Source organism: Peromyscus maniculatus, chromosome 6, assembly GCF_049852395.1.
Source record: "Peromyscus maniculatus bairdii isolate BWxNUB_F1_BW_parent chromosome 6, HU_Pman_BW_mat_3.1, whole genome shotgun sequence".
Classification (NCBI taxonomy): Eukaryota; Metazoa; Chordata; class Mammalia; order Rodentia; family Cricetidae; genus Peromyscus; species Peromyscus maniculatus.
In genome coordinates, this window is record NC_134857.1 from 17,799,466 (window position 1) to 17,826,906 (window position 27,441).

Genomic DNA, 27,441 nt, shown 5'->3' on the forward strand with positions numbered 1-27,441 from the left:
ATGGATCAGAGAGGTGATTTCAAGAGGTCTGAGGGAAAATAATAATGTCAGATGCTTTAATTGTAGTAAACAGGGTCACCTAAAAAGGGACTGTAAACAGGGCATTCCTAGAAACAATGTTTTGTAGATGTAGTTCTAAGTGGCCTTATTAAATAAGAAACACAGAGCCAAATAAAGAGTTAAAAGCCCAGAGATCTAGCAGTAGCCAATAGCTAAGACCACCTTATCTTACCACTAGCTACTGTCCCTCCCCTGAGAGAGAGACCTTCTTCCTATGTCCTGTCTTTTTATTGCCTTTCTGTTCTGCCTTCTCATTGGTCCTAAACCCAACCACATGAGTTCCTCATCACTGCCTGTCTATACAGACCTCCAGGTCTCTATGGTTTGTCCTGAGATTAAAGGTTCAGGTCACCACTTGGCTGTGTCCTTGAACACAAAGAGATTCTGCCTGCCATGTGATTGGATTAAGGGAGTGTGCCACCACCACCAGACTTCTGCTAAATGCCTTGCTCTTAGCTCTGATCTCCAGGCAACTTTATTAACATACAAATAAAATCACATTTCAGCACAAATAAAATATCACCATATTTCCCCCTTCTATTCTAATAGAAAGAAAAAAGGAAAAAAGTTATAACTGATATAAGAAAAATATATACAATAAGTACAATAACTATATACAATATATACAAGCAATAAATACCTAACAATGTCTAGTCCATTTGCATTTGACAAACTCAGAGAAAATAATTCCATTACCTATCCTACTTTGGTAAGTCCAAAATGTACCTGGTTCACTTTCTATCCTAACTTATATTACTAACAGAACTATCTTACAACGTCTTTCAAATTTATGCACTTACACCTCTTTAGTGAGTTTCTTTTCTGAAATTCTTAACAAGGAAAACTATAATTATAACTATCTAATTGTTAACTATAACTATAACTATAACTATCTAATCTTCCAATCCCTCAGAGACCTAAGAAGGAAATAATATTACCAAAAAAAAAATTAAAACCAGGAAGTGCATGCAAATGGCTTCCAAAAAAAATTGTGAATTGACAAAACAGGCAGCTGCCTGGAGAGTCACCGAGGTTTCTCCACAGCATTGGGGCATCATCTTCAGCCTATAGGCTTAGCATATCTGACAGACTCATTTGTGAAGTAAGATGTACACAAGGCCAACAGTTTGACCTCACATTTGGTGAGAGTAGTCCATGTACCAGAAACACCTGAATTCCACTAGTGTCCTGTTATGATTCAGGAATTTAAATTCTGGAAATTGTTGATATTTTTTAATTCAGCTGTCCATTCTTCTTGGCTTGTGTGTGTGTGACTTCATCTTGGCATCCTGTTCTTCTCCACATCCCATTTTCTCGGATTGTGGGTGGCTTCATATCTTTTATTAAATGCCAGTCTATCATTGAGAGGTTAGACTCTGTCAGCTTAGTTACTCTTTCAAGAATAACTGTTTCATCTGCTGTTCCACTGAACATCAGAAGCCATCAGTCCACTGCCTGTTCTGCTGCATTTGAAGAAAGGGGCACTGTACCTTTTCTGGATTTCAAAGGCCACTTCAGGGATGGTGCCATATTGTCCTGGCCTCAGAGGATGCCTGTTGCTAAAGCCACAACCACACTTGTCTTGGCAAGAATCGGTAGTCCTTTGTTTCATGTCCTGTCTGTCCATTTTGTCCTGTCTGTCAGCAGTGGATTCAAGGATACTTTGTTGTCCAGTGGCTAACTTTTGCCATAATGAAAGTTAACTCCATATACAATTTCTTCAATGCCCATATTTTCTCTGAAGTAGATTGGTACTGCCAGGAGCTGACATGTCTCATAGTCATAAAAAAGAAAAACTTTCTAAGTTATTAAAACATTTTAAATGCCATATTCTGTAGACCTCTGAAGGGTTTGAAGATGACCTGTCTATCTAAAATATATCTGCTCGATATTGAAAACATATCTAATATGACTACCAGTCGGAGAGTAATGTCTAACTACTAACTTTCATTTCTTTATATCCTAATAGTTGATAATAATAATATTCAAGGATCAGCAAATTGCATTACATTATTAAATAAACTGTATAACTACAATATCTTGAACAAGATGAAAAGTATAAGTACAATATCTTGAACAAGATTAGAAATGCATGTATAGCATTTTTAACAATATCAATCTCAATATATATATATAATTTGTATACAGCATACAAAAATCCAATCCAATGTAAAGTATTTAACACTAGTAATTGTCTTTTAAAAGTAGATTCAATAATCTAACCTTTTATTTATAGCATATCTATATCTTCTCTTTATTTTTGAGTAAATTCAATAATCTACCCTCTATTCTATCATATATAGAGATAGATATAGATACATATCTTTTTTTTAAACAAGAACCTTAAATCTAATCTCCTTTGCTTAGCCCTTTTCCTAACCCTAAACAACAACTTGTAACCAACCCTCATAAACAATGAAAATTTTCCCAGACCCCAAACCCATTAAAAGACCAAAACCCACTTGCCCTACACTACCTCTTTGGGAATGTGGGCATCGTGTTCTTAAAATTGCTTCCTGCTGGATATGGGTGAAGGCATCTTTATTCTGAAAAGAAAAATTTTGGGTTAATTGTCAAATTCTAGGAAAGGTAGCTATATCCTTTGTTGTCCAGTCTGTGCATAATGCCAAAGTTCAGGGCTTATCTCAAGTCCTTGTTCAAGTAGTCTATAAAACTGGATCATCTCAGCTAGCCTTCTCAAAATTGTTCTGAGCAGTTTGTAGTCCAAAGCTGATCTGTAGATGATGTTTGTCTGCTAGGTGGTATTATTATTGTCCACATGGAATTGTTGTTGTTGTGGGGCCCCATCTTCTTCCTGGAGACTTCAAATTTGATGTTCGTCCTGGCCATGATTTCCTGCAGAAAACTGATATCTTTCTTCTGGCATGATACAGGGAGTATGCATTTTTCTTTTAACAACATGCTTGGATTTAAAGAAACAGAGAGCCATTTTCCAAATCCAAAGCCAGCTTTAATTTTAATTTAACTGGGACTACAAGAAGACCACTAGTTTTAAATGTCTTTAGAGAAGAGCAGAAACAAACATTTAGGAAGCCTTGTAAAATTTTACAGATGATATATCAATAGTCCAATTTACTCTTTTTCTTGGGACATGATGGCCATAACTTCTAGCAAATGAGTGATTACAGAATCAGCTTTTTCAAAACTCAAAGCAGTTGCCCATTGAAATCTTGAATAAGTATCAATGGTATGGTTTACATATTTCAGTTTTCCAAATTATGCAAAGTGAATCACATCCATCTGCCAGGTTTCATTCCTCTGAGTACCCTTTGGGTTTCATCCTGCTGGAAATGGCTTCCGATTGTAAAAGGAACAAGTAGGACATTTCCTTACAATTTCTTTGGTTTGTTGCCAGTTTATGAAAAAAAAAACTTTTTAAACCTTTACTAATGACATGATTTTTTTTTTTATGAAATTCTAAGGCCTTCAGCACATTTCCTATCAATGATTTATCAGTCTCATCATTATCTTGTGCTAGAGGCCTGGCAGACCCTTATGTGATCGGATGTGAGTTTTATATATAAAGGATGACCCCTATTCCTGATTATATCTTGTAACTGAATTAATAGTGAAGTTAATTCTGACTCGTCAGGGATAAATTCTGCAGTCTCATTATGTAATACCACTCTTTCAACATACTGAGAGTCAGTAACTATGTTGAGAGGTTCTGAAAAATCCATTAATACCAACAAAATAGCATACAGTTCTGATTTTTGAACTGAATTATAAGGACTTTGAACCACTCTACTTAAATTTTCTGATTTGCAACCTGCCTTTCCTTGATTGTTTGCATCTGTATAAGCTCCAGATATAGGTGTTTCCCATACAATTTGAGGCAAAATCAAATCAGCTTTCTTTATAAGATCAATTCTATTGCTTTTGGGATATTTGCTGTTAATCTCTCCCAAAAATTACTGCAAGCTCTTTGCCAAGGTTCACTTTCTGCCCATAATTTCTCAATGTCCTCCTTAGTTAAAGGTATGATAATTTCTGCTGGGTCTATTCCTACTGATTGACAAAGTCTCAATTTTTGTTTCAAAATCAAGTCAGAGATTTTTTCCATGTAAATTTTTAATGTTTTACTCTACTTATTTGTAAAAATATCCATTCCAATATATTATTTTCCCTCTGCATTAAAATTCCTGTAGTAGAATGCCTAGAAAGTAAAATAACCAAAATGCAATCCAGCTTTGGATCGATACAATGTACTTGTCCTTTCTGCACTTTCTTTTCTACCAAGGCCAATTCTTTCTCAGCTTCAGGTGATAATTCTCTTGGACTGTTTAAGTCCTTGTCACCCTCTAAGGTTTTGAACAAATTATTTAGTTCATCATTTTTTACCCCAACAATAGTTCATAAATGAGAAATGTCTCCAAATAATCTTTGAAAGTCATTAAGTGTCCGTAATCGATCTCTCCTAATTTGCACCTTTTTGGATCTAATTTTTTGTAGACCTATTTTATATCCTAAGTAATTAATACAATCTCCTCTTTGTATCTTTTCAGGAGCAATTTGTAAGCCCCAGCAAGGTAAAATTTTCTTTACTTCTTCAAATATTCTTTCTAAAGTATCTGCATTTGAATCAGCTAGTAAAATATCATCCATATAATAATAAATTTTGGATTTAGGAAATTTTTTACGTATCACTTCCAATGGTTGTTGTACAAAATATTGGCACAGGGTTGGGCTATGAACCATTCCCTGTGGGAGGACCCTCCATTGAAATCTTTTAACCGGTTGCCAATTATTATAAGTAGGCACTGTGAAAGTAAATCTTTCTCTGTCTTTTTCTTGTAAGGGTATTGAAAAGAAACAGTCATTTAAATCAATAACTATAAGAGGCTACTTTAGGTAACAGAGTAGGCAAATGAATTCCAGACTTTAAATAGCCCATTGACTGAATTACTTTGTTAATTGCTCTAAGGTCTGTTACCATTCTCCATTTACCAGATTTCTTTTTAATAACAAATACAGGGGAATTCCAAGGGCTGGTTGATTCTTCAATATACTGAGCACTTAACTGTTCTTCTACCAGCTCTTCTAAAGCCCAGAGTTTCTCTGTTGTTAAAGGCCATTGCTGAACCCATACAGGTTTGTCTGTTAACCATTTTAAAGGTAGAGCTGTTGGTGTCTTTGGAAGATCATCAGTTGTTATGCCCTGTACTTGTACAATCTGAATGGCTGGTGACCACTCATTAGAATAATACCTTCTAATATTTCTCTCAGAAACATGTGCTAGTTTATGATTTGTTTCTGAGGTTTGAGGGATGTTAATCTGAGTATTTCATTGTTGTAACAGGTTTCAAACCCATAAGTTCACAGCTATGTTAGCCACATATGGTTTTAATTTTCCTCTCTGTCCTTCTGGACCTATACATTCAAGCCATCTTGTACTCTGTTTCACTTGAGATAATGTTCCAATCCTTAACAGCTGAATGTTTACCTCCTGAAGAGGCCAAGTTGGATGCCAAAATTCTGGTGCAATTATGCTCAAATCAGCACCTGTGTCTACCAGACCACATAACAAAACATCATTTATTCTTATTGTTAATTTTGGTCTTTGTTCATTTATAGAAGTTTGCCAAAAATTTTTCTTTATGGTTTCTCCTGAATTTTCAGTTCTCTCTGTCTCAGCTCTTCCATCAACCCAAGCAGCCTGGTTTATTCCAATAGGCATTTGGTTATTTAATTGCTCTGAATAGGGTTTTCCTCTATGATTGCAGGAAAAATCTGAACTGGATTTGCTGTAGGGGCCTGCCTGAGGGCCCTCTGGGGCTTTCCCAACTGAGGCAAATTATTACCTTGTCTGTCCCTTGTTGATCTACATTCATTGGTCCAGTGTTTACCCTTTCCACACCTTCTGCATACTCCAGAAGGAAGGGGCATTCTGTTACCATTGTTCCTTAAAGAAACATTGTTTCTAGAAATGCCCTGTTTAGAGTCTCTTTTCAAATGACCTTGCTTTCCATATTCAAAACCTCCAACATTCCTCAAACCTCTTGAAATTGCTTCTCCTATCCACATATAATCATGGCCATGAAACTCAAGCTTAATCATGTCTCTAATCCAATCTTCCAAGGGTGCAGATCTTGCCTTTAATGGCTTGATTATTCTCTTGCATGCTGCATTCACATTCTTAAAAGCCAAAGATTCGATTTATTATCTGGCTAGCTTCTGAACTCGTGACCATTATTGTTGCTAAAGTCAGTCTTTGTAAGAAATCTGTGAAGGGTTCCTTTGGGCCCTGTATTACTTTTGTGAATGACTAGTTTTCTTTCCTGCTTCCTCAATTCTGTCCCATGCATTCATGGCTGCCATTCAACACAGAATTAGGTTTTGGTATATATATAAACATTGTCTTTGTATTTCAGCATATTGGCCTTCTCCAACAAGCTGATCCTGGGAGATTTCTACACCTCCACTGACTTTCTATGGTTTTAGCCTCATCTCTGAACTACATTTGTCAATGCAGTTGTGCTCCGGGTTCTAGGACAGCATTTACCAGCTCTTTCCAGTCCTGGAAAGTCAGTTGACCAAGAGTTTAACATTTGCTTTACAAATGGAGAACGCATGCAGTAAGATACTATTGTCTCCTTAAACCTTCTTAAATCTAAGTCCAATTATTTTGTACATTCACTTGACTAGGTAGCTGCTGTATGGTTACCGGGTAAATTAAGTTTGATTGTTTGAAAACAGGCTTTCTTTCTGTAACCTTATAATCCAATCCTGACATAATTTCACCCTTAAATTCTTCTGTCTGAGTCAGGATTTCTCTATAATTCATTTTAGCAGGTTTTTCTAAAGCTTTTAACCTGGCACTTAAATAGACTATCTTTTTAAATTGTAAAATAAGGATAAGTAAATTAATAACATGCATAATTGATGTAATGTACATCCTATCAAAATTAATCTTCTCATATAATTGTCTAATTTTCAGATTGCCTAAAGTTTTATCAAACATAGACCAGTTTTCTTCTATTGTACAAATAATACCCATTTTTTAATGTGGAAAAATTTTTCTCTTTTAAGTAGTTTTTCCCTTTAAAATATCTGATATCTTAATTGATTTACCAAATCTGTATAGAACAGTAGAAATCTGAGTAAATTTCAAAACAGCTACCTAGCATCTCAGATGGGAATCCAAAGAGAGAAAGTGAGAAAGAAAAAATGAAAGAAAGCATAGCCTGCATTCTGGCTAAAAGCTGAAATCCAGCCACACACTCCTGCTTGAGCTGATTTGAGCCTGAGCTCCAGCAGCTTCCTTAAGCTCTAACCATGTGAGTTGGTGATTTGGCCACAAGCAGCTCTAGCTGAAGCTGCTGTTAGCTGCTGTAGCTACAGTCGAGTACAGCTGGACAGGTAGCTCTGGCCTGGCCTGGGGCCTGAAAACTCCAGCAGAGCAGGGCCCGAGCTGGGCCATAACTACCAACAGTTTTTAATGAATTCTTGCGACGTGGGTACCAATTGTAGATGTAATTCTAAATAGTCTTATTGAATAAGAAACACAGAGCCAAATAAAGAGTTAAAAGCCCAGAGATCCAGCAGTAGCCAAAAGGTAAGACCATCTTATCTTACCTCTAGCTGCTGTCCTTTGCCTGGGAGAGACCTTCTTCCTATGTCCTGTCTTTTTATTGCCTTTCTGTTCTGCCTTCTCATTGGTCCTAAACCCAACCACATGAATTCCTCATCACTGCCTGTCTATACAGACCTCCAGGTCTCTATGGTTTGTCCTGAGATTAAAGGTTCAGGTCACCACTTGGCTGTGTCCTTGAACACAAAGAGATTCTGCCTGCCATGTGATTGGATTAAGGGAGTGTGCCACCACCACCAGACTTCTACTAAATGCCTTGCTCTTAGCTCTGATCTCCAGGCAACTTTATTAACATACAAATAAAATCACATTTCAGCACAAATAAAATATCACCATAATGTTTCTTCAAGGAACAATGGCAACAGAACGCCCCTCGCTAATGGATTGTGCAGAAGGTGTGGTAAAGGCAAACATAGGACTAGCTAGTATAGATCGACAAGAGACAGACAAGGTAATATTTGCCTTTGTCATCAGGAAACTCCCTGAGGGGTCTTTTGCAGGCCCCCATGGCAAATTCATTTCAGTTATTTCCTACCATGATAGAAGAAACACCTTCCCAGAGCAATTAAATAACCAAATGCCTATTGTAAAAAACCATACTGATTGGGGTGAAAGAACAGAAAATTCAGGAGAAAACATAAAGCGAATTTTTTGGCAAACTTCTATAAATGAACAAAGACCAAAATTAAAAATATGAATAAATAATGTTTTTATTGAGGGTCTTGTAGACACATGTGCAGACTTAGCAATAATTGCATCAGAATTTTGGTATCCAAATTTGTCTCTTCAGGAGGTAAATCTTCATCTGTTAGGTATTGGAATATTATCTCAACTGAAACAGAATACAAGATGGGTTGAGTGTATAAGGCCAGAAGGAGAGAGAAGAAAATTAAAACCATAATATAACAATGAACCTGTGGGGCCATGATTTGTTACAACAATGGAACACTGAGATGTGTAGTAGGTAGCCATTCCAGCTTTGACCTGGAAATTCCAACCCCCATTGAGGCTTCGGTAACGGTCATGTCTACAAGGCAGGGCTGAGAGAGGACCCTGAAGACCTGAGATCCAGATATGCAGGCTCTCTTGGTTCCTGGACCCTGGACGCTGGAGGTAGACCGAGCAGAGTTCTCCAGAGAACACTATCGGACTGTACCACGCCTTTCCCAGATCCTGTACTATCCCTTCATTTGTGAGTTACCCCACAAAATAAACCTCCCTTTTAACTACGTGGAGTTGCCTTAATAATTTCGCCAATAGAGATGAACATTCCTCCAACCTCAGAAACAAACCATAAAATCACATGTCTCTGAGAGAAATATTAGAAGGTATTTATAAGGAACTGTCAGCGGTCATCCAGATTGTACAAGAACAGGGCACAACAGCTGGTGATCTTTCAAAGACACCAACAGCTCTACCTTTAAAATGGTTAACAGACAAGCCTGTATGGGTTCAGCAATGGCCTTTAACAACAGAGAAACTGCAGGCCTTGGAAGAGCTGGTACAAGAGCAGTTAAATGCTCAGCATATTGAAGAATCAACCAGCCCTTGGAATTCTCCTATATTTGTTATTGAAAAGAAATCTGTTAAGTGGATAATAGTAACAGATCTAAGAACAATTAACAAGGTAATTCAGCCAATGGGCTATTTACAATCTGGAATTTCTTTGTCTACTTTGTTACCCAAAGGTAGTAATCTTATAGTAATCTTATAGCAATCTTATAGTAATCAATTTGAAAGATTGTTTCTTCTCAATACTCTTAGAAGAGAAAGACAGAGAATGATTTGCCTTCACAGTGTTTACTTATAATAATTCTCAGCTGGTTAAGAGATATCAATGGGGGGTTCTCCCACAGGGAATGTTGAATAACCCAACCCTGTGTCAATATTTTGTACAACAACTATTGGAAATGATATGTAAAAAATTTCCCAAATCCAAAATTTATCATTATATGGATAGTATTTTACTAGCTGACTCAAATGCAGATACTTTAGAAAGAATATTTGAAGAAGTAAAGGAAATTTTGCCTTGCTGAGGATTACAAATTGCTCCTGAAAAGATACAAAGAGGAGATTCTATTAATTACTTAGGATATAAAATAGGCCTACAAAAAGTTAGCCCCCAAAAGGTGCAAATTAGGAGAGACCAATTACAGACTCTTAATGACTTTCAAAGATTATTCAGAGACATTTCCTATCTATGGACTGTTGTTGGGGTTAAAAATAATGAACTGAATAATTTGTTCAAAACCTTAGAGGGTGACATGGACTTAAATAGTCCAAGAGAATTATTGGCTGAACCTGAGAGAGAATTGGTCTTGGTGGATAAGAAAATACAAGATACACGTGTGGATCGTGTGGATCCAAAGCTTGATTGCATTTTGATTATTTTACCCTCTCAGCATGCTCCTATAGGAATTTTAATGCAGAGGGAAGATATTATTTTGGAGTGGATATTTCTACCAAATAACAAGAGTAAAAAATTAAAAACTTATGTGGAAATGATCTGAGTTGATTTTTAAAAGGAGAATTGACTTTATCAATTAATATGAACAGACCCAGAAGAAATTAGAGCACCTTTAACTAATGATGAAATCAAAAAATTACAGGCAGAAAGTGAACCTTGGCAAAGAGCTTGCTATAATTTTTTGGGATAGAATAACAACAAATATCCCAAAATTAATAGAATTAAACTTATAAAGAGAGTTAATTGGCCTATTGGTATATTACATATCTAACAGGATAAAATTTCGTAAGTCTTCCTAAATTTTTTTTCTGCTCTTCTCTACAGACACTTAACACAATGGTCTTTATGTAGTTCCAGTTCCATTAAAAATTAAAGCTACCTTTGGAGTTGGAGCATGGCTCTTTCCTGCTCTAAACCCAAGCATGTTTGTTAAAAGAAAAATGGTCTGTATCATGTCACAAGAGCCATCCGATAGGGGACAGAAGAAAACCAAAAATAAGGGACTATTCTATTGCCACTAATCTCACAATTCTTTCGTTCTATTTTGGCTCTTTAAAACTTCTCTTAATGTATGAATTTTATATCAAAATTTTTTAAGATTTATTATTTTTTTAACTTTTGTCATGACATTAATGGTCATATAGTGTACTAACTTATTCTAGAAAAAAAGGTTTCATCTAGTGGCCTGTACATGTTTTCATGTTTGAGTCCCCATCAGTTTTCTGCAGGGAGTCATGACCATGCCTAAGTTCAAATTTGAAGTCTCCATAAAGATGATTGGGCCCCACGATGATGATTCCATCAGGATGATGATAATACCACTAAGCTAACAATACCTCCCAAAGATCAGCTTTGGACTATAAATTGCTCAAGACAATTTCAAGATGGCTAGCTGAGATGATCCAGCCTCACAGACTACTGGAACAAGGACTTTAAGAAAGCCCTGCACTTGTGCATTATGCAGAGGCTGGACAACAAATGATACACCTACCTCTCCCCAGACTTAAAAATTAACTCAAAACTTTTCTTCTCAGGATCCTGTAAAAATGCCTTCACCCCCAGACAGCAGGGGTTCCTGCTGCCAGTAGACATGACTGTACAGTGTTGCCAGCTCACTTCCCTTTCTCAGTGATTCATCTTTGCAGTTTCAGTTCAAGTACTCCTTTATAACTCACCCTTTCTGTTGATTCGCTTATTTAGAATAGCTAAATTCCTAAAGCACATGAAGGCTTGCCATGGAAAATTACTTGTCTAAGGGCCACATATCAGTTTCTTTATTTTATTTTTTAACAGAAGCACAGGTGCTAATTAGATATACTTTCCAGCTGCCCAAGAAAGATGCTGAGGTCCCTAACTGCTGTCAGTCTCATCATCATTAACCTAAAGAGTTCCTCGATGAAGAACTTGACACACTTGACACATCCTTGCTCTTTGCAAATAATTTTAAATGATTTCTTAATCAAAAGTACTATGTTACACATTGCTAGTTAATCAGGCAGCATCCATAGGAAGCAGGGATGTTCTGAGTACCCTATTTCTTCCGTGGAGATCCCTATCTCTAACAGAAGTGGGTACATCTGAGCTAGTGCCATTGCCTTTTCTTAAAATAAATTCTTTATCTTTAGTTTTCAGATTGTTTGCAGGCATCATAAAACCTCGATCTAGCTGACATTATTTTAATATTTCCCCTCTTCTAGTAACTTCTAAAGACATGAAGAAGAGGTTATTTCTTTTGGAAAAAATTACCTCTTCAGGTAGGGATTCCTGCATATTTGCAATGTGATGAACAGGTTGTCAAAGAAGATGTTGGCAAACTAGGAAAACCAGTCCTGAAAATTCAGGAGGAAAATACTTGTATTCAAGAAATATCTCTCCCAATGATGTACAACACTGTTCCTCTTTGCTTTTCTATTGTTCCTGATTTTTCAAATTTTGGATGAATTGTCAGGGACCAAACATGAACCATGGAAAAGCACTAGCTAGGCCAGAGAAAAAGCCACAAGCCCTAAACCAGATGCCCCCAAGGATAAGAACATCCCAAAGTCAGGTAGCATAGCAACAGAACAATGGGCCCTGACCAGTGGCCTTATCACCTAGCCTCACAACTTGCAACTTGCACTCTCTCCCTTCACCTGCAGGGCATGTCGTGCACCCCTTCCCTCCTTCCTGCCCCCTCCCCCTCCATATATAAGCCTTGCTGAGTAGAATAAAATTTGCAGCTTGATCAGAACACTGTCTTGCTATCTTCTCTTGTGTCTCCCCATCCCTTTCATTCTCTCCCGCAGGTGGGTCGCCCGCTGGCCGGGGCAATGAAAAATTTCTTAAGTAAATAAAAAAGGTAGCCTGGTGTGGTGATAACACACAGTATCAGCACTCAGGAGGCTAAGCCTAAGGATCACAAGTTTGAGGTCATCCTAGCTACAAAGCAAGGTGACAGAGAGGGGAGGCAGAGGGGGAAAGGAAGGGAAGAGAGAAAGGAAGGGAGGAAGTAAGAAACCATTTCTCAATTTTATTTTATTTTAAAAATATTTCCTGATTTAGTTTATTTTCCACTTGCTCTGATAAATTAAAGCAACTTGAAGAAGGAAGCATTTACTTTAGCTCATGTTTCAAGATATAATCCATAACAACAGAAGGATCTTGAAGTACTTAGTCACAGGTGTAATTTCCCAAACTCTTATTTGTGTTAAAGCTTCCTGGTTCTTCATCTTGGTTTTTTCCCAGACCTTGTTAGAATCATTAGAAGTAAATTGTGCATGTCTGTTAGATCACATGCTGCCAAGTGTCTAAAGTGATGAACAATAGATCAGTGGATCAGAATGGACAGGTCCTGAGAAATACAGAGGAAAACCAATAAACAAAATGTAACATGACGTATAATCTTTCTATCTATAAATCTACTAAAACAATAAAAGGTAGAATTATGATGTCTTTTATTACAAAGTCCTGTATTTGTGATTTTATGGAACAATATGGAGACAGCAATAGTTATATCAGGATTTCTCCTGTTTTAATAACACCACATAAAAATTTTTGCTGATATGTGGGTTTTGTTTGAAAGAAAGAGCCCATTACAAGTAAAACCCTTGGTGTGTGCTGTTGCTTGGTCAGGCTTTTTTTTTTTAATCCTTCATTTAGTGACAAAATGTTAAATTTACCCTTCTAAGTCCTTAATATAATTGTAGTCACAGTATACAACAATTTTTAAAATACTTGACTCCAGTACTGGGGAGATGGCTCAGCAAGAGAAGTTCTTATTATGGAGAGTAAGTCTACTGAATTAGCCAGATCAGCAAGCTCAGGGCTCTTCAAGAGACCTAGTATTACTAAAGAAAGGGGAGCAAGATCAAGAAAGACACCAAATAACTTATAGCCTCCATTCACATGTAACACACATACACACAAACACAATGCCCACACAAAAACAAATACACAAGCATGTACACCATACATATATAACATACAAAGAAACAAAAATTTACCTTACTATACTGAAAAAAAAACCCCTTCTAATTACAGTCTTCTTTTATCATTTTACAAAGTATTTACAAGCTGTGTTCACTAGAGTGAGAGTTCTCCTTCCTGGCACATACAAAACAAAAGCAACAAATTAGATGCTCATAAAAGAGTAAATATTTTAAAAGATTTACATATACTTGCTTGTATGCAAAACAAATAAGCAACATTAGTTTAAAATTAAATATACCTTTAAAATATTACCCCCATTCCCAATCTAACTCTTGAATTCATGGTCAGCCTTATTGGATGGTTCAAAGGAAATGGTAAACTTCTTACTATCCTATGCATAAGCTGTGTCATTTGAAATTTCTACTCTGCAAGTTTCACTGACATGCCATATAAAGGGCTAACTATTGTCTAGGAAGTATTCTTGCTTACACTCATCAGGTTCCACCAATTTTAAGGGAAGATAGATGAGAAGATACAAGCAAATCCATGACAGTCTAGGGCACAGATTCTTTGACTGGAGAAACAAGGAATGGCCAATTAAATACTTTTAGATCAACAAAATTGATGATCCTCCATGCAGACACCACACCAAAGGTAAGATCTATTATGTCTTGTACCACAGAATTTCTTGGCCCACTGAGATGAAGAAGGGGTTTTGCTCTCTGATTTTTGTTGAAAAAGATGTAAGCAAGGAAAGAATCTTCAGCTAAGAAGCACAGAATGTGTATTAGTTGCTTTTCTTATTGCTAAGACCAGTTGTCTAGTAAAATATAATCTATTGGTTTTGGCTCACAGTTTGAGAGGATGAAGTCCATCATAGTGGAGATGACATGGCAGCTGAAATGTGAGACAGCTGCTCACATTGTATCTAAGGTCAAGAAGTAAAGTGTGGAAAAGGGGGGCCAATCTATAAAATCTAGAGGCACAACTCCAGTGACTCTCTACTCCATCAAGGATTCACCTGCTAATGCTTCTGACAAACTTCCCAAACAGTGCCATCAGCCAGGGATCAATGATTCAAACAGTTGAGCCTATGGGAAACAGTCCTACTTCATATAACAACAATGGGTTAGCAATCTGGTTCAAAACTACAACCAAAATTTAAACTGTTCTCATATTCCAAAATCATTTTAGTCTGCTACAGATCAAGCTTAGAACATCCTGTATTAATGCAAAAAAGACTAATGAGCCAAAGTTAAGGCAAAGCACATGTATGTGTTCAACTTGCAGAAATGTTCATGAAGTGTCAGCAGTCACTACTGAACTAATATATAGAATAAATGCAATCCCAATAAAAATCCACACATTTCTCACTTAAATAGAAAAGAATCCATATTAAAATTCATATGAAATTCTTAAACAATAACATTTAATAATTAAATGTCAGTGTTAAACCAAAAAGTTATACTTAGGCTATTGAGATGGTTCAGCATCCTGAGGCATTTGCCACCAAGCCTGAGGATCTGCATTTGATCCCTGAACGCCATATGGTAGAAAAAAAGAGATTAAAAAAAAAAAAAGAATTGAACTTTGTCATCTTGTCTCCTGCTAGACATCCACCCCTGTGGTCAGGAGACATGGGCTAACTACATATAAACAGACATATATGTAGACATAGGCATGGGCACTGGAAGGCTGTGATCCATATGTGGTCACATCATCAGTATAAGGTTTTTGTGATGTGCCTTTTGCCTTTGTGTGTAATTTTCTTTGACTTCTTAGTAAGTCCATGGAAGAATCAAACTTATTTCAACACTCGGGGATTCTCTTGCTGCCATAACTGGGTGGCACCGTGTAGAAGAATGCATATAGATCCATATCTATTGCCCGGCACAAAACTCAAGTCCAGGTGGATCCAAGACCTCAACATAAATCCAGTTACCCTGAGCCTGATAGAAGAGAAAGTGGGAAGTAGCCTTGATGAATTGACACAAGAGAAAACTTCCTAAATATAACACCAGTAGCATAGACACTGAGATTGACAATAAATGAGACCTCCTGAAACTGAAAACCTTCTGAAAGGCAAAGAATATCATCATTAAGACAAAACAGAAGACTACAGAATGGGAAAAGATCTTCACCAACCCCTCATCTAATGGAGAGCTGATCTCCAAAATATATAAATAACTCAATAAACTACACCCAAATACCAATTAATCTAGTTAAAAATGGGGTACAGATTTAAAGAGAGAATTCTCAACCAAAGAATCTCAAATGGCTGACATACACTTAAAGAACTCTTCAACATCCCTAGCCATCAGGGAAATGCACATCAAATGACTCTGAGACACCATCTTATACATATCAGAATGGTTAAGATCGCAAATACTAATGATAGCATATGTTGGAGAGGATGTGGAGTAAGGGAACACTCCTCTACTGCTGGTGGGAATTCAAACTTGTACACCCACTTGGATATCGGTATGGCAGTATCTCAGAAAATTGGGAATTAATCTACGCAAGACCCAGCTATACCAATCTTTGGCATATACCCAAAGGATGCTCAATCATACCACAAGGATGTTTTCTCTACTATGTTTATAACAGCATTATTCATAATAGCTAGAACCTGGAAACAACCTAGATGCCCCTCAACTGAATAATAGATAAAGAAAATGTAGTACATTTACACAATGGAGAATTACTCAGCAGCAGCAAAAAAAAAAGATATCTTGAAACTTGCAGGAAAATGGAAGTAGAAAAAAATAATCCTGAGTGAGGTAACTCATACCCAGATAGACAAACATGATATGTACCCACTTATAAGTGGATATTAGTTGTAAAGGAAAGGACACCAGGCTATAATCCAGGCCCAGAAATGTTAGATAACAAGGTAGGCCCATTGAGAGATGCATGGATGTTCCTGGGAAGGCGAAATAGAAGAGATCTCTTGGGTAAACCAGGTGCAGGGGTGGGGGCAGGGGGATGCATGTTTGGGAACATGAGGGATTCTGTTGGGCAGATTGGGTTCGAGACAGACAAGGAGAATAATGAAGGAGATATCTTCTTGGGGAGGGGGGTTGTATTTTGGCATTAGACAAAAACCTCATGCCAGGAAAACCCCAAGGAATTCACAAGAATGATTGCAGTTAAGACTCCTAGCATTAGTGGAGAAGGTGACTGAACTGGCCTTCTCCTGTAATCAAATTGATGACTATCCTAATTGTCACAAGGGAGCCTTCATCCGGGTAACTGAGGGAAGGAAGCAGAAGCAAAGATCCACAGACAAGCACTGGGCTGAGCTCTGGGAGTCCAGTTGAAGAGAGAGAGGAAGGATTGTATGAGCTAGGGGGTCAAAGTCATGACAGGTGAACCCACAAAGACAGTTGACCTGAGCTTGTGGGAGCCGGGAGCTCACAGAGTCTGAACCAATAGCTATGGAGCCTGCATAGGACTGACCTAGGCCCTCTGCATGTGCGTGACAGTTTTGTATCTTGGTCTGTTTGTGGAGATCCTAGTAGTGGGATTGGGAATTGTCCCTGGCACCTGAAATGGCTTTTAACAACCCAGTCCCCAAGCTGGTCCTGCCTCAACTTGATGTGCCATGATGTGTTGACTCCCATGAGAGGCCTACCCCTTTCTGAATGGAGATGGAGGATGAGTGGATGGGGGCATAAAAGGGAGGTGGAGGAGAGAATGGGAGGAAAGGAGGAAGTAGGAGAAACTGTGGTCAGTATGTAAAATACAAAAAATAATAATAATAAAAAACATTTTATGAAGTACAAAGATATGAATATTTATGTATTTTCAATTTAACTTATGGAAGAGGAATATAAAATGTCTTTAGGACCCTGGAAATGATTTTATTTATGTGACACAATTTGGAAACACCTGTCCAAATTGTTCAGGTTTTTTTTTTTTTTACCACTAATACTAAAGCTTGATAGGTAAATGAGATGGCTGACTGTTCATATCTCTGTAGACCACCAAAAATAGAAAGACTGAGACCAATAGCAGGGCTGGTCTCAAGACCAGCACTCGAGCAACCCATTTCCTCTGAAACTTTCTATAAGCCCGCAGATCTGCATTAGCAGTTAGGGATCAAGTATACAAACATGTGAGCCTGAGAAGGGCAGCTTACATACAATGCCTAACTTCATGTAACAGGGTGGGTCATGTTTAATTATTTTAATAGGCTGAGATCCTGAACAAGCTTTAATCAAAAAATCCTCTGCCTATCTTCCAGACCTAATCTTACAGGCAGAGAGTGGTGTAGTAGGCTTGCAAATGGTAGACTGGAGTCTGTAAGTCTTTTGAATTACCCCCAGCTATAAAATGAGACTAGGGGGCGGTGGTGGCGCACGCCTATAATCCCAGCACTCGGGAGGCAGAGGCAGGCGGATCTCTGTGAGTTCGAGGCCAGCCTGGGCTACCAAGTGAGTTCCAGGAAAGGCGCAAAGCTACACAAAGAAACCCTGTCTCGAAAAACCAAAAAAAAAAAAAAAAAAAAAATTTAGCCGGGCGTTGGTGGCGCACGCCTTTAATCCCAGCACTCGGGAGGCAGAGCCAGGCGGATCTCTGTGAGTTCGAGGCCAGCCTGGGCTACCAAGTGAGCTCCAGGAAAGGCGCAAAGCTACACAGAGAAACCCTGTCTCGAAAAACAAAAAAACAAAAAAAAAAAAATAAATAAAATGAGACTAGGTTTTTACAAAACTCAGCACTTGAAATTCTGAATACTATAATGATGATGATCAACACCGAGATTTCTGAATAAACAATACCTTTGTGGAAACTTGCCTATAATGTGCAGTCCAGACCTGACAGTGAAGAGCTGGTCCTTTTGCTCCTCCACAACTCCTCTCTTCATCCTCACAAACTCAAGCCAAGACAGGCTGGAGGAAAAATAATCTAACCTCCCTGCAGGAAAGGACCTCTCATCCCTGGAGACAAGTTTGAAAGCTAATTTACTGAACAGCATGGAGATTTTTCTTTTTTTCCCTTTTCCCTGAAATTTCAGACATGCCTTAGGATAGAATTAAATCACAGTACTGGCTGCTTTTACTCAGGAAGGATTTCTTTTGTTGTTGTTTTTTTCTTTACATTTGCTCTAAAATACTTATCAGAACAAGGGGTTTTTCACTTCTGTTTGTTCATCAGAAGTCACACTCAGGAGATGCCATGGCACAAGAGTGTGTCCCCACAACACTCTGAGGATATGCCTCTTCTGAGTTATTGCCAGTACAGTTGGAAATCTATAACCCTTTTTCATTTTTAAATAAATATATGTCTGAACCTTCAGAGAATTGGCTCAGAATTGTACATCAAAAAGCTGGCTAAATATTTCAGTCATTAAACAGTTTTTACCCAAGAAATAAGAAGAAAATGACTCATCCCTGCTATTGTTATCTAATGTAGCCTTTGGAATAACAGTTTTGTTTTGTTTTGTTTTTCAGCTAGCATGCTTAAGTCGTCTTTTTACGTGCTTGACACCTTTCTGTCAGAAGAGTTCTCACATCATTTTCTTCTTACCTTTCAAAACACTTCATTTTAAAATTTATCACAGGATTTTCTAAGTTTTTTTAGGTTATATCACAGCATAAAATGTAAAAAGATCCTACTTTTTAAACATCTGCCTTAATAATGAGAAAAAGATTTAACTTACTGCCTGTCCTTTATGAAGTGAATCTATATTCACTCTTATAATTTCACAGAGTTCTAAAGTTTGGTGGACACTCAGGCTCATTAAAGTTAATGTAACATAACCATAAAAATAATAAAATGGCATGAGGGGCTCCTGTTAGGTCTTAAATCCTTCCCCAAGGGCTTACTTGCTTTATATCAGGAGAAATTCTGATGGGAGAGTCATTTGTGCAAGAGTTAGTTCATTCCCTCTGACAAACATCTGTTATTGTAGAGGAGACACTCCGGCCTGAGTTCTATCATCCTATAGGCCTAGTCCTGTCATTCTAGATACTTTCCAGTTGCCTTTTACTGGTTTTCTTGCAGTTTAAATGTTGAAGTGCAGCCAGTGATCCTCCATAAGCCACATTATGCCTTTGTTCATGCCCTATTGATCATGTCCCTAGCTCAGGTCTAGAAACATTCCATGATCAAAAGTCAAGGGCAAGACAGTTAGTGTACCTGCCTGGAGTATTACAGACAGCTGGTGGCATCATCTATCTCAAGCCAGCATTTTAGGAAAGGGGAGAATATAAATGATCTCTAGATGGCAGAATTTTCTAGAGTAGTGGTTTTGCAACCTTCCTAATGCTGCAACCAATTAATACAGTTCCTTGTGTTGTGGTGACCCCCCAACCATAAAATTATTTCATTGCTACTTCAGAACTGTAATTTTGCTACTGTTATTAATCATAATGTAAATATTCAATATGCAGGATATCTGATATGTGACCCCAAAGGCATCACGACCCACGGATTGAAAATCAATGCTACAGAGGAACAGAAGAGATAGAGTGAAAATATTATAAAGGGAATTTTGACAGATTTTTGACTTACACATTGTGAGCTGTATAGCCCAACAGTGGCTGTCTTCATGCTGGGGAGACTGAGAACTCAGTAGCTATTCATTCCACCTGGCTGGATGATTTAGTGTTACCAATCTGACACTGCAGGACTGGAGGGTTCCTAGAGAGCCACTGGTCTTGTGAAAGATAATATAGAAAGAAGACTCACAAATGGAGGCTGTGTTGAGAAACTGCAGAAGCCGGGCTTTAGTGACAGCAAAGGACGGCAGCACAGAGACCATGGTGAGATAGAGACACCCATTGCAAAAAGCAAAAGCAGGCAAAGGACAGCACTGCTTTCCCCTGACATTTCCTCTCTCAGGGCTACAGCAGGAAGGTTCTGCCTGCTGTGAGAAGAATCTTCTCCACTCAGCTGTCCATCCTAAGTATGCCCTTGTAGACTCTCACAGAGGAGTATCTCTTAGTTGATTCCAGAGCCAACCAAGTTAGCAGTTGAGATTACCCATCACCCATCACAGTCCTCAAGATCCTCAACACCTATAGATTGCATATGCGTCCTTCCAGCAAAAATTAATTTTAAGGTTAATCTTTCTCCCACTGCAGTGGACTACTCCCCATGTTTTTCATTATTTTCATTATTTTCTCCTTCAGATCACATGATCTTGCCATATCCTTAGACACTTTCTCTGAATTTCAAGGTTCATCAGAAATGCAATTTAAAAGCATCCATCTAAGACTGAAGTTAGAAGTTAGAGGAATATTGCTCCAAATGTAAATAACTTAAGTGTGTGTGCCTGTGGGGTTTTTTTGTTTGTTGTTTCTTTTTTTGGTTGTTTTTTTTTTTTTTTTTTTTTTTTTTTGGTGTGTATGTGTGTTCTGGCAAACTTCTCTGGGAGATCTGGGATTAAATTACTACATTGTGTTGCTGTTTTATAGTTTTATCGGGTCAAAGGTGGAGCAATTTATTTTCCAGCTCAGCTGGAATCACAGAGTACTTGAAATCTCATTTTAAATAAAAGATGTCATTAACCTCTTGAGCCAAAACAGTGATGTGGAACATTTGACTGAGGAGATTACTAATGAGTTAGTAGCTCTAGATATGACCTTCACCAGCCATATTTAATTCAACTCTAGCCCCACAGTGGATGGGTTGTGATTGTGGTATACATTTACCTGAATGGAGGTCTCTGTTCTAGTTAGCTTTAATTGCCAACTTGACACAACCTGGAGTCATCCAAGAGGAAAGCATCAACTGAGGAATTGTGTAGATCAGATCAGCCTGTGGGCATGCCTTTGGAGGAATATCTTGATTGCTAACTGATGTGGGAGGGCCCAGCCCACTATAGGTAGTACCATTCCTAGGCAGGTGGTCATGAGTGTGAGAGTAAGACAGCAACCACCTTTCTCTATAGTTCCTGCCTCTAAGTTCCTGCCTGAGTTCGTGATCTGACTTCCCCCAAGGACAGGCTGTGGCCTGGAAATACAGGCTCAAATAAACTCTTTCCTCCCCTAAATTCCCTTTGGTCAGAGTGTTTTATTATAGCAACAGAGATGAAATTGTCACAAATCCTAAGTAGAAAAACCATCAGGCTGTTTTCAAGTTTTCAGATGCTTCCTCCTGCCACTGCTAACCATTTACATTTTATCCCAATTCTGTTTTATCTTGCTCTTCTATTTCTTACAAATTTGTTCTTTCTTCTATTTTGATAGTTATGATTAAGAATGTTATCCCAGGGAAATAAATGAGCTGTTTTTCAAAGGCAATTTAAATAACAATGTGGAAATCTCCAATTTGAAGGTATAGTAATCACATATTTATCTATGCTGCCTTTCATTTGGTAAGCATACTTTGGAGAAAGTGTGAAGAAAGAATAATGACTTACATAACCATTGCTCTCAGAAAACTCACTATCTGATAGTGGAAGCAGAAGGGATATCAATTATTTATGTCCACAAAATAACTATCTGAAATCTAACCAAAACAGTTTAGAGGTTTGAGAAAGTAAGTATGTGTTTATTTAAGCAATGAGCCTTTGAGCTGGTGTTATAGTCTGGATCATTATGTGGCAATTATTTTGTACTTTATTGGGCTTACATGTCTGGGGCAGCTGGTTGTTGGCTGACGCAGTCTAGTCTGCAGCTATAACTCAGGCAAAATGGCCATGCCTTAGCCTTTCTTCATCTGCCATGACTCTAGTCCAGGCATATTCTCAAAACAATGCAGGAAACACACAGATACAGGCAGGAATATTTGAATTTCTGAATTTTCTGCCATGATTGCCAGCACACCATTGGCCAAACAAGTCAGAATGTGGACAAAATAGCATGGTTATAAAGCCTAGTTCTGCATAGGAAAACCCTTAATGTCACACAGTGCGGGGTAGAGGAAAAGGGGCAGGAGCTGGCTGGCATGACAGCTCACTGGAGAAGGTGTTTGCTGTGCAAGCCTGGTGACCTGAGTCTCAGCCCAAGAACACACATGGGAGAACTCCAGCACGTTGTCATCTGACTCACACACACATACACATACACACACACTCCACAGGCAGTGACACAAGTACATCTACATACTTAATAACAATAATAAATGAAATCAAGTACATTTTCAAAGAATCAGAAGGAAAAATCTATCATCGTTTGCCAGAAGAAGATGAGCAAATGAAATAAGACATTCTCTCTTTTTTTAATGTGAAGGGATTAGTAAGTACTATAAATGAAGGTAGACATAAATACTTTGAAATCCCAGTAACAACTCTCACTATCTCCTTCCAGAAAATCATCCAAGTTTTAGCCACAAAAGTTCGATTCAAACCAGCTCCTAAAAGATGTCCTCTGAGAAGGCAGGAAAAGTTTCTGAAGGTTCATAGGTAATGACAGAGAGATGACAGAGACATGCAGTGTTGGAGATAATGAGGAATCAGTGTGTTTGGAGTTGAGTGGACCAAGAGAAAATAAGAAATAGTGTTTGTGCTGAGACTGAAACAGATAAAGATCTCTGGCAAGCCAGACTATCATTCCATTTACCTCATTTCCTTGGTTGAAAACCTCCTATGGAAAAGGCAACATTTTCCGTAATCTCAGTATTGCACACAATGCTGACACAGAAAATGTGTGGTAAATGTCAACTACTTTGACTTCCACTCTATTGATTGAAAAAAACATAAGTTGTGTAGGGCAAGGGAATAGATGCTTAGTGATATTTGAAGACCCTCTTTCAAACAAGACCAAGTCTAGAAGTCACCTTTTCTCCATCAACTTTCACATTTCTCAAATCTTAAGTGTATTTGCGGGCTTTCATGAATTTTAACTTTACTAGAAAGCCAAGGTAATTTTATTGTTTTAAATTATTTGACTATTTTTCTCATGGAACTTGTGACAATAGGGACACATCTATATTGACGATTTCTCCATGATTTGTTCCTAAGTTATTTGGTGTTTGTTTACAAATTTTGGTGTTAGAAAATAAGAGAAAAATTCAGCTTTAATGATACCACTAAATTGCTGGGAGAGGAATTCTCCAAGTAGGAGGCACTGGGTTCTTTCATCCCCATATGAAATAGACATGCATTTTAGTCTGAAGTAGTAGTCTGGCTCTTTTCAAAGTGCATATGAAGACCCAAGCTAAGTATAATATCATTGGTTCTGGCAATATCAAATATGAAACACTGCTGGGACCGTGGCATTGCAAAGACTGGAGCACAGGCTTTCTGATAGACCAATGAGCTCTACAGAGTGGAACAAGCACACTGCTATTTTGCCTTGAATTTAAAACCTGGACCCCCCAGGCTAGGAGGAAACTGGGCAGTATTAGCCTAGATATTTTTGTCCTAACCCAGAATCACATGACTCTATCTCCACTGATATAACACTCTAAGTCCCAATCCATAATGCTTTTTTTCATTTTTTTTTTCTGTGAAAAAGGCCTAAGTAGCTAGAGAGGACTGGAGAGCTAGAACCACAGTTAACAGCACCTGCTGTTTTACAATGAAGACACCACCTTGGGTCACAGTACAAATAAATACCTATAACTTCAGCTCCAAATGGATCTCAAACATCTGGACTTTACACTCACATATATGTGCATGTACACACACACACACACACACACACACACACACACACTTTTAAAAATGACTTGCTTGACAGTGTTTCTAGAGTTGCTCTCTTATGAAGGTACTACATTATTAATAAGAGAACATGTCATTTCTCCAATAAGCTCTATCAATAATAAAACTATTGTTTTCATTGCCAAATTACTAATGTCTTATTTTCAATTTGGTTGAAAGGATAAAAAGTGAATAAAGGACCGGCAATTTTTGTTGTTCTTTTAACAGGAAAACCAGATTACCTTATCTGTCTTAGTTTTCACTATAGTGGTGGAAGGATGGCAGACACATCAGCCAGTACTCAAAAACTGTTCATTGAATGAGACCAGGAATTATTTAACATCAAAATCTACTCTATTCTTTGATCTCTTGGATGTCTTTAGAGAAAAGTAGAGTTTCTCTTAGTGTCACTAGTCAACATTTTTCTTCTCTACACATTTGTTCGGTTTCTCAAGTGCTAATGGTCCATGCAACTCTTTCATCTCCCCAGCAGATGCTTTGTAGCATGGTAACCACAAAGACTTTGTCAAGCACTTTGTCATCCTTTATAAGGCAAGCTCTACATGGTTTTAAAATACCACCATCTGTGCTCAGCCTGGTGATTTTACAGAGATATTTGGGATCCATTTCAATGAGCACTAATCCTCTGTCATTCTGACTGGCTGTCTCTGGAGCTAAGTGGCAGCTTCCTGAACATTAGTCTTTTGTCTCCCTGTGGCTAGGGTTTTTTCCACTTCTAAGAATTTCAAACTGCTCTTAATTACTAAAACAATAACCACAAAATTCTCAAATAGTTCTTCAATCTTCTTTTATCCATATTTATAGGAAAAAATAATGTAGTATTACCAAAAGATGCTCCTGTCTCACATACAATAAAGATTGATGCTTAATAAAAAGTAGAAATCTGAATAAGACAGATATTCTTACATCTAATACTGAAATAAAGTAATATTTAACATAAAAGCTCACTTGCCAAATTGACAATGCAAGTGAGTGCTTGATGAGGAACCCTGAGAGAGCAGACTATGGGTTCTGTGCAGCACATTTGCTGCTATGAATCCATCATCAGGATTGAAAAGTCAGTCCTGAATACATCCTCCAGAATTAATAGATGCATAAATGCTATGAGCCACAAAACTATGAAGCAGGATCTCAACTCGCATTGACAAGGCTGACGACCCATTAGAACCAGGGGCTCTGATGGAAATTGAAGCCAAAACTCAAGGAGTTTGGTAACATTGGCTTTAAATGTATTTGATATTTCCTGCAGTGATTTTCTTGTGTGCTATTGTAGCCTTCCCATCTGATTCTTTTCCCAAGAACTTCTACCAATATGATTGATTATTTATTGGACACAATTCACCTTATACATATGGGGTATTTGGATAACATCCCCCAGCTACATGTAAAAACAGTCACACAGTCAAAACCTGTTTCCCACAACCAAGTCTTTGTTCCATTCTCCAATATAAACTTAGAGGTCTGCCTTCCTGCAATTATCTTCATTGGCAGGCATTTGATCAATTATAAATATCCAGGCAAAAGTATCTCATTTGAGATATTCTCAGACACCCATGGACATAGAATTATAACAGGTCTGGGTTTGTTTGACTCACAACCTTTAGATAGATAGGGAACAAATATGCTCTGGGCTCACCCCACCTGCAGATAGGAGAATGCTGCCTCAAGCTAACCCCACACTAACACATTCTTAACTCCTTGTACTTTCACCTTGGTTTGTTGATCAGCTTATTATCTAACCACCCTTAGGAATGCAGTATTACACATGGATTCCCGTTTTCCCTTCTTAGATTTTCCTAATTGATTTAAGGTCTCTCTCCCTCACATTTGATCCCATTCCCTTTAAGAATTCACTGAGGATTTAACAAGTCACCCCTCCCTGAGTCATAAAGAAACTCTTACCTGCTTTATGACCCTGAAAAAATTCAAGCCTTGTGACTTTGCTTTAGCCAGAGAATTGCTGGTTGTATATGTATAAAAACAGAAAACTTCAGAGACTCGAGGTAGAACTAAGATAGAACAAAATGAGAACAGCAGAGAAATGTGTGAGAGAGCTGAAAAGAAGCTGTATATTTAGAATTAACTTAGAACAATAAAGTCAATGGACTGAAAATGCACTGTGTTCAAAGATTCAATTAATATTCCTAAGATTAGATTCCCAGCTGGCTGTAGATTATCCTGAGGACTCTGGGAAAGGGCTATTCAGTATGGACCTCAATAGCCCTTGTTATATAAATATTTAGGGAAATATCAAAAAACTATTCTTTATTACTCCAAATGAATCTTTAACTCTGATAACCATATACACTGAATAGCCCTTATCCAAAATGCTTTAGACTAAAATGGTACCAGATTTGGATTTTTTTTATATTGTAGAATATTCTCATATATGTAAAGGGTTATCGTCAGGCTACAACACAATTCTCAACATAAAAGTTCTTTACATTTCATGTTAACTTTGTACACAATAGCCTGAAGTAAATTTTATACAATATTTTTAGCTTTTATGCATGTTGATTACAATGTATCACTTGAGGTCAGATGTGAAAATTTTACACTGGGGCTCAAAAAAGGATTTTGGAACCTTCTGGAGTTCACATTTTTGACATAGGGATGTTTCAGTCTATGCATGGGAAGAAATGGAAAAAATGAATTCACTAAAATATATTGAGTAAATAATATATGCTAGTAATCTTTTATGTGTCCTGATCAGAAGTGATACATAGCTACTCACCTTCAGTTTACACAGCCAGGTGAAAAGACAGACATGTGTTGTCCAGGAAGTTCATGACCATGTATGTATAATCTCCTATATCTTGGATGTGGCTCATCCTTCCAGGGTTCATCCATGAGAAGCTTTATGGAGTACAGTGAGTGAATTAGTCAATTTTCTGTTGCTATGATAAAATGTCATATTCAAAAGCAACTTATAGAATTAAGGAAGAGGCTATTTTGGCTTATATGTCCAGACAGCTAGATGTCAATAAATGCAGGGAACACATGGAAACAGGAGCAGGAAGCTGAAAGATCACAACTCAATTGCACTCACAGAGCAGAGAATATAAACTGGAAGTGGAGCAAGGTGACAAACTTCAAAGCCTTTCTCCAGTGGTATAACTCTTCCAGCAAGGCTCTTGTCCTAAAGTTTCCTCATTAAACAGCACTACCTACTAGGGAGTAAGTATTTAAATGTGTGGGCCTATGAGGGACATTTCTTATTTAAATCAATACAGTGAGACTTTTTAAATTGGGGCCTTGTAGGAGAGGCCGGGTTATTTGGGT

The 27,441-nt window shown here is 37.8% G+C and overlaps 1 long non-coding RNA gene across 1 annotated transcript; it reads right to left on the bottom strand.

The window, feature by feature from the left end:
- Nucleotides 1-986: 986 nt before the first annotated feature.
- On the bottom strand, nucleotides 987-27,016 carry LOC143273722 (uncharacterized). Its single transcript, XR_013051908.1, has 4 exons — nucleotides 26,894-27,016; nucleotides 26,062-26,168; nucleotides 2,537-2,606; nucleotides 987-1,833 (listed from the first exon to the last, which is right to left on the bottom strand). It is a non-coding gene; the product is annotated as an uncharacterized LOC143273722 (long non-coding RNA).
- Between the last annotated feature and the right edge of the window lie 425 nt (nucleotides 27,017-27,441).